Source organism: Lissotriton vulgaris, chromosome 2_1 (assembly GCF_964263255.1).
Source record: "Lissotriton vulgaris chromosome 2_1, aLisVul1.2, whole genome shotgun sequence".
NCBI classification, from domain to species: Eukaryota; Metazoa; Chordata; class Amphibia; order Caudata; family Salamandridae; genus Lissotriton; species Lissotriton vulgaris.
The window spans coordinates 210,670,109-210,683,667 of NC_141687.1; the positions used below are offsets into that span (position 1 = coordinate 210,670,109).

At 44.0% G+C, this 13,559-nt stretch overlaps 1 protein-coding gene across 2 annotated transcripts in view; it reads right to left on the reverse strand.

Annotated features, from left to right (window-relative positions):
* MMP28 (matrix metallopeptidase 28) overlaps window positions 1-13,559 on the reverse strand; it is a 565,317-nt gene that overhangs the window by 159,415 nt on the left and 392,343 nt on the right. The window lies entirely within an intron of this gene.

Consider the following 13,559-nt stretch of genomic DNA (forward strand, 5'->3'; position numbering starts at 1 on the left):
CTCCCAAGCGCCTTGAGACCCTCTGGGTGAGTAGTGCCCTATACAAATTTCTGAACTTGAACTTGGAATAAACATTTTGAACTTTACAGTGTCTCAGATTACTCAACAAGTACGAGTGATTGAAAGAAAGTGTGTCTGGCTCCCGCGATTCCCAAGATAGAGTGACGTGTTCTGGGTTGTCTAATCATTGGTAGCTTAGCTGTAGACAGAGAACGAATGAGACACTATAGCTAGTTGGTTTGAGATTTTGGGTACTAATGTGATCGGTTGGTACACCCCTATTCACTGAGGTCCTGTTTTCCTGTGCATAGTTCTGTACATGTGTAGAATCCCCACAACACTTTCTTTTGCTATTTATATGAACGCGCTCACATGTTAAAATCAGTGGTTCGGTTTCTGGGCAACAGGGATGGTGTCAAAGGGCAATTCCCTTTATCAATCAATCAAGCGGTACTTGTATAGCGTGCCTTATCACCCGTGTAGGGTATCCAGGCGTTGGGCTGCAGGCGTTGGGCTGCAGGTTTCAGTCGAAGAACCAGGTCTTGAGTTCCTTCCTGAAGTCTGTCAGTGAGGGTGAAGTTTGGAGGTGGATGGCATTCCAGGACTTGGTGGCAAGGTGGGAGAAGGAGCTTCTTCCCGTGCGGCAGTGGCAGATGAGCGGTAACTGTGCAAGGGCGAGGTGAGCAGAGTGTAGGTTGAAGTTCAAGCAGTGGTTCATGTACGCAGATTCTCGGTCATGGAGGTCTTTGTAAGCAATGTCTAAGTGGGATTATTAAATGAAGAGGCAGAAAAACAGCCTGATGAGAATAAATCTGAAACTGTCTCATCCTTGGACTCCTAAAATCTGCCAAAGGGTCTCTTAATTGGCAACAACGTGGTTAAGAATATCATAAACATGCCCAACATTTACTAACCTGGACTAAGCACAATATACAATAAAAGAGTGTTCTCAGGAAACAGTTTTTATGGTTGGGCAGGGAGGAGGGGGCAACCACACAGCCAATGGTTTTATAAGACCCACTACTGTGGAAATCAGAATAACAATTACCAAGGAGGAAGCTACTACAGACAATCGTCTGGCTTCTATCCCCAGAGAGGAAGAACAGACAGACCTAAAGCATTAAGGGCAAGAGGTCAAGACCAGAGCTCAGCTTTAGATCAAGATGAGTATGAAGAAAACGTTTGATTCTACCCAAGAAAGGGTTGGAGGAAGATTAAAACTGTTCATAGAACAGTATAAAAAGATAACAGGTGATTCATGGGGATTTCAATGGATAGCGGCTATCTGATAGATTTGGATATAGAATCATATCACATGTAAGAACCAAGAGTTGAATTTTCAGAAGGAACCAGAGGAGATTGTAACACAAAAAGTGGTACAGATGCTAGCAATAAAACACAATAGTGAAGACAGGATAGGCTTTCTGAGTACTCTTATTCTGGTGGGAAAGAAAGACAATCGGTGGACACCTGCAATAAACTTGAGAGGGTAAAACCAGTTTGTAACATACAGACATTTCAAGGTGGAGTGTATCCATCTACTGAGGGACATGTTGTTAGAGGGAGATTGGCTGGTCAAGCTAGATTTCAAGGATGTATACTTTACAATTCCAATACATCCAGAAAGTCAAAGGCTGTTACAAGTCAGATGGAAAAGTCAGTTGTACCAATTTGAAAGACACCTTTTGGCCTATCGCCGGGTCCCTTTGTGTTTTATAAAGATATTGGGACCAGTGGTAGGTTGTCTGAGAGAAAGGGGCATGAGATTGATCGTTTATCTGGCTGATATATTGATAAGCAGTCAAAATGGAGAAGTGTCGAGGGAACATCTGATGATGGTATGAGGTCTATTGGGATCATCAGGATTCATAGTCAACAGAGGTCTGTTTTTATTCCAAATCAGACACTGGAGTTTTAGGTTTTGTGTTAGATTCAATAAAGAGCCAGTTGCAGCTTCCGATAAAGAAAATAAAGGATGAGATCAGGAAAGTAATGAAGAAAGCGGACACAAGTCTCAGGAATTTGGCACAGGCGACTGGACAGCTGTCCTCAATTCAAGCAGTATTCAGAGGTCCCATATATTACAGGGCTTTACAAAGATTAAAGAGTTGCTTCAGCAGGATGATTATTGTATGGGGACAAAGTAACTTTGAATATGGAAGCAAAGAAAAATTTAGATAGTGGATGGTAAATTTGGAAGCATGGAATGGGCGTGCGACATTTGGGATAAGGCCCAACTTTGTTCTGGAAATAGATGCCAGAATGTCAGGATGGGGTGTAACTTGCTCAAGAATATGTTAGAGAGGAAAGAACATATCAATTGTCTAGAATTGAAAGCAGGTATGTTTGCTCTATGAAGTTTCAAAGAATTGCACAGAAGGTCAGTCTTGTTGAAGATGGACAATGTGACAGCGGTGACATATCAACAAGCTGGGTGGGCACAGATCAAAGAGACTGGCGGACTTAGCAACAGAAATCAGCATTGAGAGTAAATGCATTTTCCCCTTTCTCAATGATACAGAGGGTTTTGCTGCAATGCAGGAGACAGAATTGTCAGATTGTCTTAGTGATGCCTTTTTGGAAGACTCAAGCGATACCAAAGGGGATGATGGACGGAGCGTTTGAGCAAATCAAATGCTCACCCCCATTCAACTGATCTGAGTTTAATCCATCATCATTCTTTAGCTCACTCCACCACCCCAGTTCAGACATGGCCATATGATTTCAGATTTGGTCAACCTTCTAGTTTGAAATATAGCAAGGACTTCCAGAATCAGCTACAGGGTCAAATAAAATAACTAATTCCTACCACTCAGGCAGTTTTTACAGCTTTGGAGGTCTGGAATTGTCACACCTTTAAAGGTGTGCTGATTAGTAGTGTCTTGGTGCTCTGGCAGAGGAAAAGGGCGGTGCAAGCTGCAGTTGCCTCCTGAAGAGGGCCCTGGCATGTGTTTTCTTGTTGTTAAAAATTAAGCACTGGCTTGATTACGTTAGTGCGTGGGACGTTTTTTTACAATAGTGCATGGAGGGTGATGAAGTAGAGGTGTGAAATGTTTTTGCAGAATTATTTGATAAGGGACTGAATTACGGAATAGTTAATTGGCTATCGCTCAGCAGTAGGGGCAGGACATTCCTTGATCCAAGGTATCTCATTGGGAAGGAGCCCTCTAATTTGTAGTGTGAATAAAGGAATAAGGTTGAAGAGAGGATCAAAACCAAAGTATCAGTCTCTTTGGGAGGTAGATTTAGTGTTGAAATTGTGTCAGGATTGGCGTAGTATTAGGTATCTGGGGGTAAGAGAGTTGTCCTGGAAGTTAGCCACTTTGTTGTGTTTAATCTCCTTTATAGGGGTGTCAGAAGTGGGGGCTTTGGTAGTGACAAACCGGTGTTATCAACAAACAGGAGTTCTGTTTAAGATTTTGAAAAGAACAAAGGCCATGTCTACATCTGTATTTTATCCAAGTTTAGATAATTTGCCCAAGTTGTGTGATAAAATGTATTAGAGAATATGAATGTCACATATTGGAAAAAAGGAGTGCTTGAGAAAGAAAGCTGAACTTTTTCATGCGGTCACAAATGCAACCACTGCTAGATCGGTAGAGGCCGCAATGAAGGAAGCAGGTATAGATATGCTAAGTTTACAGCGCATTCGGTAAGGGGTGCCATGCGGAGACATTTTAAGGCATGGGCAAAGTGGGCTCTGGTCCAGAGCCCCAGCATTTCAGGGGGGGGCCATGATAGACTGGGCTATGTTATCCACACATGCCTGATGACCTTGAAATATTTGTAAAAACAGATTGTTTAAAATACCATTTTACTTTAATCTAGGTTTAATACTGGTAATGTGTGGGTGTCTAAAACAGACATTTTCCATAGAAATGTTTTGTTTGTTTTTCAACGCCATGCAACATCCATAAAAAAACTCCCATTAGAGGAAAACAGGACCTTACATATAAGAAATGGCAGTGAGTGCAGAGATTATCTGCAATATTAGTGAACTGCTGCTATATTACAACATTGAAAACACACCTCTTGCTCCCTGAATATTAGATGGAAATACATTTAAAATTTGGACCAGTCTGTCATTCTGTACGCTGTCAGTGACCTGGCCATAGAGGGCATGAAAAAGCTGAAATTAGACCATAAATTTAATGCTGTCCTGAACAGGGGCCCCAAAAAATATGTCTAGCCCAGGGCGCCGAAAACCCATAAGTCCCTGGTGCGATGGCGAGTAAAACATTTATGTCAAGGGTAAATAAACTTGGATGACATCACACAAAGGCAGCGGATTAGTCTAACCCCCTAAGAATCTTAGTAAGTTCTATTTTAGACCAATAGATAATATTTCATGGTGCGCTTTGAGAAACTTTGAAAATGCATAGCCTCCAGTATTGCCATAAAATGTCGATTCTTAAAGGGTTACTGAATAAAGAATCACAATTTTATTAAAGACAAGGAGGCTAACATTATCCCACCACACACACTCAGGTAGGAGAGGGAGAGGTGGGATTTTTTAAATGGAAAATGTAATGTACACAATGAGAATGTTGCATTATTGAATTGATCTGTAAGAAATACGTTACGTAAATGCAGTTCTCCAGTATTAGAATCTTTCATAGATTCACATTCTTGAATCATTCCATGTCGCCGAGATGGGAGTCTCCGGTATATTAAAGTAGCAATGCAAAGCTAAAAGAAACCAGCCTAGGCCCATTTCAGTTTTGTAACATACCTCCATTGTTTTGTAAAAGAGACCAAAAATAGGCCCCCAACCAATAATAACCTCCCACCCTCTAGAACACTCCTAAGAAAACCTGCATCCCCTCAGACATTCATAGCACTGGTGCAAGAGATACACCTGCAAAATTCTGAAAGGTGAGCCTCTCAGGTGAGGAGGGTGAGTCGCATATGAATCTATGAAAGATTCCAATAGGGGAGAACTACAACTACAGGTAACTTACTTACTTCCTACTCCAGTATTGGAACTTTCATGGATTTGTTTAAAGAAGATACACATTAAGTCATTTTAAAACCAACATCAACTATATAACTTCTAATTGTATTCAGGAACAAATTGCACAATGTAACATATCATAAGTAAAAAGGCAATATTAGTAAAAAGAAGAATATAAGATATAAATAAAATGTGAGGAATTTTATAGTTGAAAGGAAGGAGGGGAGAAAGAGAGCTCGCTGTTACTGAAACAGATTGCTCAGTGCCGCTTCGCCTACTGCTGCATCACTGAACTGCGGAATTCAAGCAGTAATGCTTGGTAAAGGTGTGAGTACTACTCCGGGAAATAGAGCAGCTGACACAGACCGTTCTTGTAGAATGGTCAAGCAGTGGCGCCCGCAGAATATTCTCTGCCAATTGATGGCAATATCGAATAACACTTGAGATCCAACGTGCAATACTCTGTTCAGACAGGGGATTGCCTTTCCGAGGGGCACTGACGGCCACAAATAGCTGGGTTGATTTGCAAAAGGCTTTGGTCCTTTAAAGATGGCACTTAAGAGAACGATGTATATCCAGCAAATGAAGAGCTCTTTCTGCTGCAGTTGTCAGTTGTGGAAAAAAGGTTAGGAGTATAACAGACTCGTTCAAGTGAAAGTCCGACGTAACTTTGGGGATGAGTTTAGGGTTGGTACAAAGAAGTACTCTGTCATCCCTGAAGTGTAGAAAAGGTTCCTGGATAGTGAGAACCTGAATTGCACTGACCCTCTTAGCCAAGGTCAAGGCTAGAAGAAGTGCCACTTTCAATTAAAGGAATTTGAGTTTTGATTTATGTTTAGGTTCAAAAGGATGTTTCATGAGTTGTGACAGGACTATGTTCAGATGCCAGAGTGGTGGAGACGGCTTGAGAGGTGGAAAGACCCTAAATAGCCTTTCATGAATCGCTTAATGATCCTTGCCAACCATAATGAGGGTCCAGAAGAGGTCCGTCTAAATCGAGATATTGCAGACAGATGGACTTTAATAAAGGCATTCAGTAGACCAGACTTTGGCAAAAGCAGGATGTAAGGAAGGATTTCATGAGGTGACGATAAGTCAAGTTGGACGCCTGTCTACTGACACCAGATACAAAATCGTTTCCACTTCTTTCTGTATGTTTTGTTAGTACATTGTGACTTAGCATTGGATAGAATATCCCTACATCCCAACGGTATACTTAGATGCTCAAATTCAAGGTGTTCAGGAGGCATGATGCTAATCAAAATGATTTGGGATCCGGATGCAGCACTTGTCTCTGGGACACCATCAGAAAAGATGGAATAGGATGCAAGAGGATAGGCTGCCTCTTCTGAAGTAGGGGAAGTTCTGTGTACTAATGTGGACACTGCCATGATGGGGCTATTAGGATCATCCTACAGGGTTCCATCTTCATCAGCACTTGTGGCAGGAGGGGAATCAGCGGAAAGGAGCAGGCAAAGATGCTGACAATGCCATCAAAAATGCATCCCCCCCAAGATCCTGGATGGTGATGCTAGCTTGCGAAGTAACAGGATTTCTTGTTCTCTAGATTTGCAAACATATCTACTTTTGGTTTGCCCCATTGGCGAAATATGTTGTTGAGAGTATCTTAATGAAATTCCCATTCATGACAGGATGGCTTGAGTTTGCTAAATGTGTCTGCTGTTGTGTTCTGATCACCCGGAAGGTGTTTCGCCTTTAAAGAGACTCCGTTTTGTATCGCCCTTTCCCTGATGCCCTGAGCCTCCTCCAAGAGGAGGCGAGATCTGGTGCCTCCTTGTTTGTTGATATAATGCATTGCAGTTGTGTTGTCTATCCTAACACCGCAGAGTTCTCTATCTTTGGCAGGAAAGCCTGCAATGCCAACTTCACCGCCCTGAGCTCCAGCAAGTTGATGTGGAGATACTGATGGTGCTGTTGCCCTGGAGATCTTGCAGGAAAGCTCCCCATCCTTCTGGGTTGGCTTTATTGGTAATTATAGCAGAGATGAACTGGCGAGAAAACAGACTAATTTAAATATTTTTACGCCAGGTCCACCAAGAGATGGCCTTGACCATTGCTGGCGTGATGGCAATGACATACTCTAAAGTACCTCCTGCTTGATGCCATTGCAAATCTCGGTCCTCCTGCAGAGGACACATCTGAAGCCAGCCGAACAGAATAAGAGGGATGCAAGCAGACATTATTCCTCTGAGGAATTTGTAGCAGCGAACTGAAAGTGACCTTTTCCTTGTGAACTGTTGAGCCAGGGATTATAATTTTGTCTGTCTTTCGAGAGATGGGAATGCCATGTTGAGCCCTGCAGCTAAAATAGCTACTAAAAAGGTGATCCTTGTGGAAGGACATAATATCAACTTCTCCTTGTTCAAGTTAAGGCCCAGCTTGCTGAACAGCCTTGTGCATTTTACCGTGGATGCCCGAACGGCTGACAGTGATAGTGCTTTGATCAGCCAGTCGTCTAAGTAGGAGATTTTGTTGCCTCCTTAGAAAGGCTGCTACTAGAGCAAGACATTTGGCAAATATTCTTGGAACCAATTTCAGGGCAGATGGTAGTATCTTGAATTGATAAGGGCTGCCAGTTACAGTAAATCAAAGGTACTTTCTGTGGGAGGGGTGGATGGGGGTGTGAAAATATGCATCCTGTAAGTCGAGTGGCGCCAAGTAATCTCCTGGGTTTAGAAGTAACAAAATGACCTGCAATGTGACCAAGGGGAAAGATTGCTTTTTAAGGTAGGTATTGATATTGCCCAAATCTAGAATTGGTTGGAAATTGTTAGAAATTGTATTTCTGGTTGGCTAGGGCAAGTGCCTAAGCCAGGCATAAACACACACTAGTCCTGGCAAGGGAGCCACACGCTGAAGATAACCCCTGCTCACCCCCTTGGTAGCTTGGCAGAGCAGTCAGGCTTATCCCAGAGGCAATGTGTAAAGCTTGTTCTCTTCCTTTCTCCACAACCGCTCACAAAGAATAAAAATTAAAAACTTCTAGTCCAACCTCCACCCCGTCAACAGGGGTGTTCCACAAGGGTCAGTGCTCTCCCTACAGCATTTCAACATCTACATTGAACCCCTTACCACTCTACTCAGGAAATCCAACATCCCTTTCCACCTATATGCGGATGACACAGCTATATCTAGAAACCACCTCCATTGATAACATCCAGAGACTCAACGCACGTTCAGAGAGGTACAACATTGGCTCTCAAGCAATCACCTGAAACTAAAGAGCCAATCAGGAGAAAACGGAAATTCTCATCTCCAACAATGACAAAAACCCCAAATTTCTGAATGGCTCAAAGCTATTGACGCCCTCAATGGTAACCTCACCCTGGCGGATTCAGTAAAATCTCTAGGTATCACCCTAGACCCGAAACTGGTCATGAAAAAACACAATACAAGATCTGGTAAAAGTGCCTTCCTCAATCTGAAATTACTGCTCAAAATAAAACCCTTCCTCCCGCCCAAGGACCTTCAACTAGCCACCCAAGCACTGGTGCTCTCCACAATTGACTATGGAATTGCAGCCCTGCCTCACCCACAAAGCCCTGCAGACAGGCAAACCAGAATACCTGGCTGCCAAACTCAAAAGGGCCGGCCAGTCCAGGAACCTCAGGAGCTCCAACACTCTGCTACTCATCCCGATGAAAACTCGCAAGTAAAAAACAAATGCAAAATCGTTTGCTGGAAACTACCACAAAATCTAGAACTCAATCATCCCCCAACATCAGAACAATCCCCTCATTTCCAAAATTCAAAAATCTGCTCAAAGTGCTCTTCCTCGACCGCTCTCGAGCGAACCGATAGGAGCCAAAGATGTAACCCTAGCCGGCACTCTACCCAACTTCAATTACATGACCGGTGACACGGACTCGGATCAAGAAAACATTTTGGTCACTTGTCCTGTGTGAACAAAAACTTTTTGGATGCTTGTCTTGTTCGACCAAGCACCCTCCATGCCCCTCTGCTCAACTGCGTCTTTGTTCGATCAATACCCGGCGCGAACCCTTTTGTACCACTATACTCTGTACTGCTTATTAGCACATAATTTACATGATGTGAAGCGCTCTGATACCCTCGGGTCCAGCCACTGCTATATAAAACTCCAAAATAAAAAAATTAAAAATAGTAAAGCATTTGCACAGCACACTCACACAGCAGCAATACACTAGGCACACCACAAAAGAAACTCCACACAAGGTTACATCAAAAATAGCCTTGATATTACTCATAAAACACATTAGAACGGAATCACATATATATACTGTGCCACCTGGCACTTAGTATGACTTTATAGGGATTATATACACTCCAGGGCCAATCGGGCCACTGACATAACCATCAGAACTCACAGTTAGTGAAAACACCCACTAACAACTGGTCAGGGTTCACTTAGCACTAACACATTATGCATATATCCTAATTAGCGACAGTGCACCAACGTACCCACTTTCAGACAGCGCACCTTACCACAGCAGAATAAACACATTATGCATAGACATCCTCAGCACAATGCGCCACAGTTAGCACTTGCTCCAGTGCTCATCCCTGTAGTAGTGTCACTGGCAATGTAGCATCCAAAGCGTACTCACATCAGGGCATAACACAGCCCATGGGGGAAACTTTCAGTACGAGCATAAGTTACTTACCTGTAAACTGTGGTTCTCCAGTATTGGTGACTTTCATAGATTCACATGCTTGAATATTCCCCGTCGTCGAAGTGTGAGTCCCACGGTACATAAAATAGCAGTAATATATGCATATATAAGTACAATTATCATAACTATATAAATATATAAACATATATATATAATATAACAAATATCCAGAAAACTCAAAAGTACCATAGAACAGAATAAGCCCATGATTGGCTGGAATTTGGACCAAAACAAAATGACACTGATATGTTACCAAGTTGAGTTTCTCCCTTAGGCTTTCTATGGGCCTATTCTGTTCTATGGTACTTTTGAGTTTTCTGGATATTTGTTGTAATATATATATATATATATATATATATATATATATATATATATATATATATTTATGATCATTTTATTTATATATGCATATATTACTGCTATTTTATGTACCGTGGGGCTCCCACTTCGACGACGGGGAATATTCAAGCATGTGAATCTATGAAAGACACCCCTAATACTGGAGAATCCCAGGTACATGACCCATAACCAGGTCTCCCTCTGTCCCTGGTGAGGGCACCTGACACGTACCTCAATACTGGGGCACAAATGCAGCCGGTTGGTACAGACAACAAACAATTGCCTCCCTGGCGGCTGCGAGACAATGCCCCCTCTGCCCAGTGCCACAAGAAAGGGGGTAGGGTGCAGCTCACCCTATCTCCTTCACTGAAGAATGCCCCCGGCGTTGCAATAAGAATGCAGTGCACGTGATCATGCAGTGCAGCTGCGACCATGCCAGGAGCAGAGAGCACTTCTGCTCAGGGGCCTCCATTGAGGTTTCACCCCGAGCTCCTTCACTCTGTTCGGCGGGAAGACACCTCCTGGGTCTCTCGCATGTAATTCCTACGGTGGGGCCATCCCGCCACTCACGGCCAGAAAGCCACAAAGCGACGACTCCTTCAACTTGGCAACACGCGGGGCTCTCCCTTTCCTCACGGGAGCCCTCCCCGCACACAGCTAGTATTAGCCTTTGCTTGGCTTCCTGCTAGTTTCTGCTCGCGGCCATGGGGCCCCCCCATAATCAGGCTCAAATGCTGCCTGACTTCAGGCGGCTTCCTGGCCACCGCGAGCAAAGTTGGAGCCGTCTTCTTGGGCTCAGGGAATGTAATTCCTGCCACGGACTTTGCAGGTGCAGTCACCGCACCTTCCAGCACACAAAACTGGAGTGCTCCCCAAGCTGGGCTAAAGAAAAACAATGGTTCTGTCGCAAAACACAATTTCATTGAAAATATATTGTATATACAATTTAAGAAACTGAGAAGAAAAGAGATCACTCGGATCTACCAGACCACGCCACCCTTCTGAAACGCATGCCTGTCAATCAATCAATCAATCAATTCAAGCATTTATATAGCGCACTACTCACCCGGAGGGTCTCAAGGCGCTAGGGGAGGGGGGGTCCGCTACTGCTCGAACAGCCAGGTCTTGAGCTGCTTCCTGAAGGCAAGGTGGTCCTGGGTCAGGCGGAGGTGGGTCGGGAGGGAGATCCAAGTCTTGGCGGCCAGGTAGGAGAAGGACCTTCCTCCTGTGGTGGCTATTCGGATGCAGGGGACGGCGGCGAGGGCGTGGTCGGTCGATCGAAGCTGGCATGTGGGAGCGTAGAAGTTGAGGCGGCTGTTGAGGTGTCCTGGGCCTTGGTTGTGTAGGGCTTTGGGTGCGTGGGTGAGGAGACGGAAGGTGATTCTCTTGTTGACCGGGAGCCAGTGCAGATCTCTCAGGTGTCCGGAGATGTGGCTGCGACGGGGGATGTCCAGGATGAGTCGTGCTGAGGTGTTCTGAATCCGCTGGAGTCTCTTCTGGAGTTTGGTGGTGGTTCCGGCGTAGAGGGAGTTGCCGTAGTCCAGACGACTGGTGATGAGTGCCTGGGTGACCGTCTTCCTGGTCTCGGTGGGGATCCACCGGAAGATCTTACGTAGCATGCGCAGGATGTTGAAGCACGACGAGGAGACTGCGTTGACTTGTCTGGTCATGGAGAGGGAGGAGTCCAGGATGAAGCCCAGGTTGCGTGCGTGGTCTGTTGGTTTGGTTGCGCTGCCCAGGGCGGGGGGCCACCAGGAGTCGTCCCAGGCGGAGGGTGAAGATCCCAGGATGAGGACTTCCGTCTTGTCCGAGTTCAGTTTCAGGCGGCTGTTCATCATCCGCTTGGCTACGTCTGTCATCCCTTCCTGTAGGTTGGCTCTGACGGTGGCGGGGTCGTTGGTGAGGGAGAGGATCAGCTGGGTGTCGTCTGCATAGGAGATGATGCTGAGGTTGTCTTGGCGTGCGATGGCTGCGAGGGGGCTCATGTTGAAGAGGGTTGGGCTGAGCGAGGAGCCTTGAGGAACGCCGCAGATGACTTCGGTGGCTTCTGATCTGAACGGGGGGAGGCGGACTCTCTGTGTCCTTCCGGCGAGGAACGAGGTGATCCATTCCAGTGCCTTCTCCTGGAGTCCAACGTCGCTGAGGCGCTGCACTAGGGTACGGTAGTCACAGAGAATTGCCCCCTTTTCAAAAATTTCGAAATTGAGGACCAAAAACACACTTATTTAAATCCGGTCCGGTATATTTATTTATACCTTTTAGTCATATTTTTTTGAACTTTTAAATAGCAGAAAGAGATAACTCTAAACAAACAAATACCAACGAAACATATTAAATAAACAATTGGCAAGAACACATATTCACATATTCACGAAATTATCAAACAATAAATATGAACATTACATCCACCATTCAATTGCAGAATTAAGCAATGTAAGAGGTCAATTCACTGATCAACTTTCTTTACATAAACAAGAATGCAGTTACTAACATCCAACATTCGTTTGCAGAATTAAGCAATGTATGAAATTCATTAGTCAACTTTTCTTTACATAAACAGGAATGCAATTACTACATTCAAAGAGCAAATAAAGATATGCATCACTATTATCCTGAAAACACTTTAGTTGTTATGATTCGCTCTTGCTGGGGTAGCCGACGCGTTTCAAGTTAGGACCATAAGTGTCCAAACTATCTTCAGGGCTTTGTATTATTCTGTTGGGATGTAAAAAAAACCTGGTTTTAATACAACCATTTCGCCCCTAATGTTGAAAAATCAACCGTTTGGATAAAAACAAATGTACCTGTGTGATACTGTGTTGTTTAACTTTTTATCACTGGGCACAACTCTTTTCTTTAACTGTACAGCTGGGCGCTTGGTTCCACAAGTGACAGTCTGTGAAACAAACATGTAGCCGTTTTTAACTTATTATGTAATCATGGATTCAGAGGCTGCCTGGTACTGATTTTAAAATAATTTTGCATACCTTGAACTGCGCTATCTTGCGTTGCACCGGGGGGGCGGAGGAATGTCTTGTTCTTTGTTCATACGAACCTAATTGAATGACATATAACCTGATTTTAGATGACCCTTTTATGGCTGTTAAAATGAGAGGGTACGTGTTCTTAGTAAACCATTCCGTACCTTCAAATCATATGGTGGGGCCAATCCAAAACCTTTGTTATTTCTTATTTTCTTTTTTGGTCTTTAAAACCTTCCAATCTCCCAATAACCCAGCCAAAACATGACCTTCGAGCTATTTGGGACATGAAGCCATTGGAGGGCCACCACAGATGCGGCAATTGTGTTGCATGTGGGAATACGATTTAAGGTACCGAGTTCCAACACCAAGGAGCCAAGTGGAGACATCTCGAATTTTCAAATTGCAAAACTAGAAACGTGATCTATGTGATCGTTTGTCCGTGTAAAAAAATTTACATAGGCAAAACAAACCAGCAGGTCAACCTCCGAATAGGACAACACAGGTCGAGAATCAGAAAGAAAGTACTTACAGCTCCTATGGTTGAACATTTCATTGAGATGTCACATAGTGAGACCGACTTCAGGTGGTCTGTCCTCCACACAATGAGTA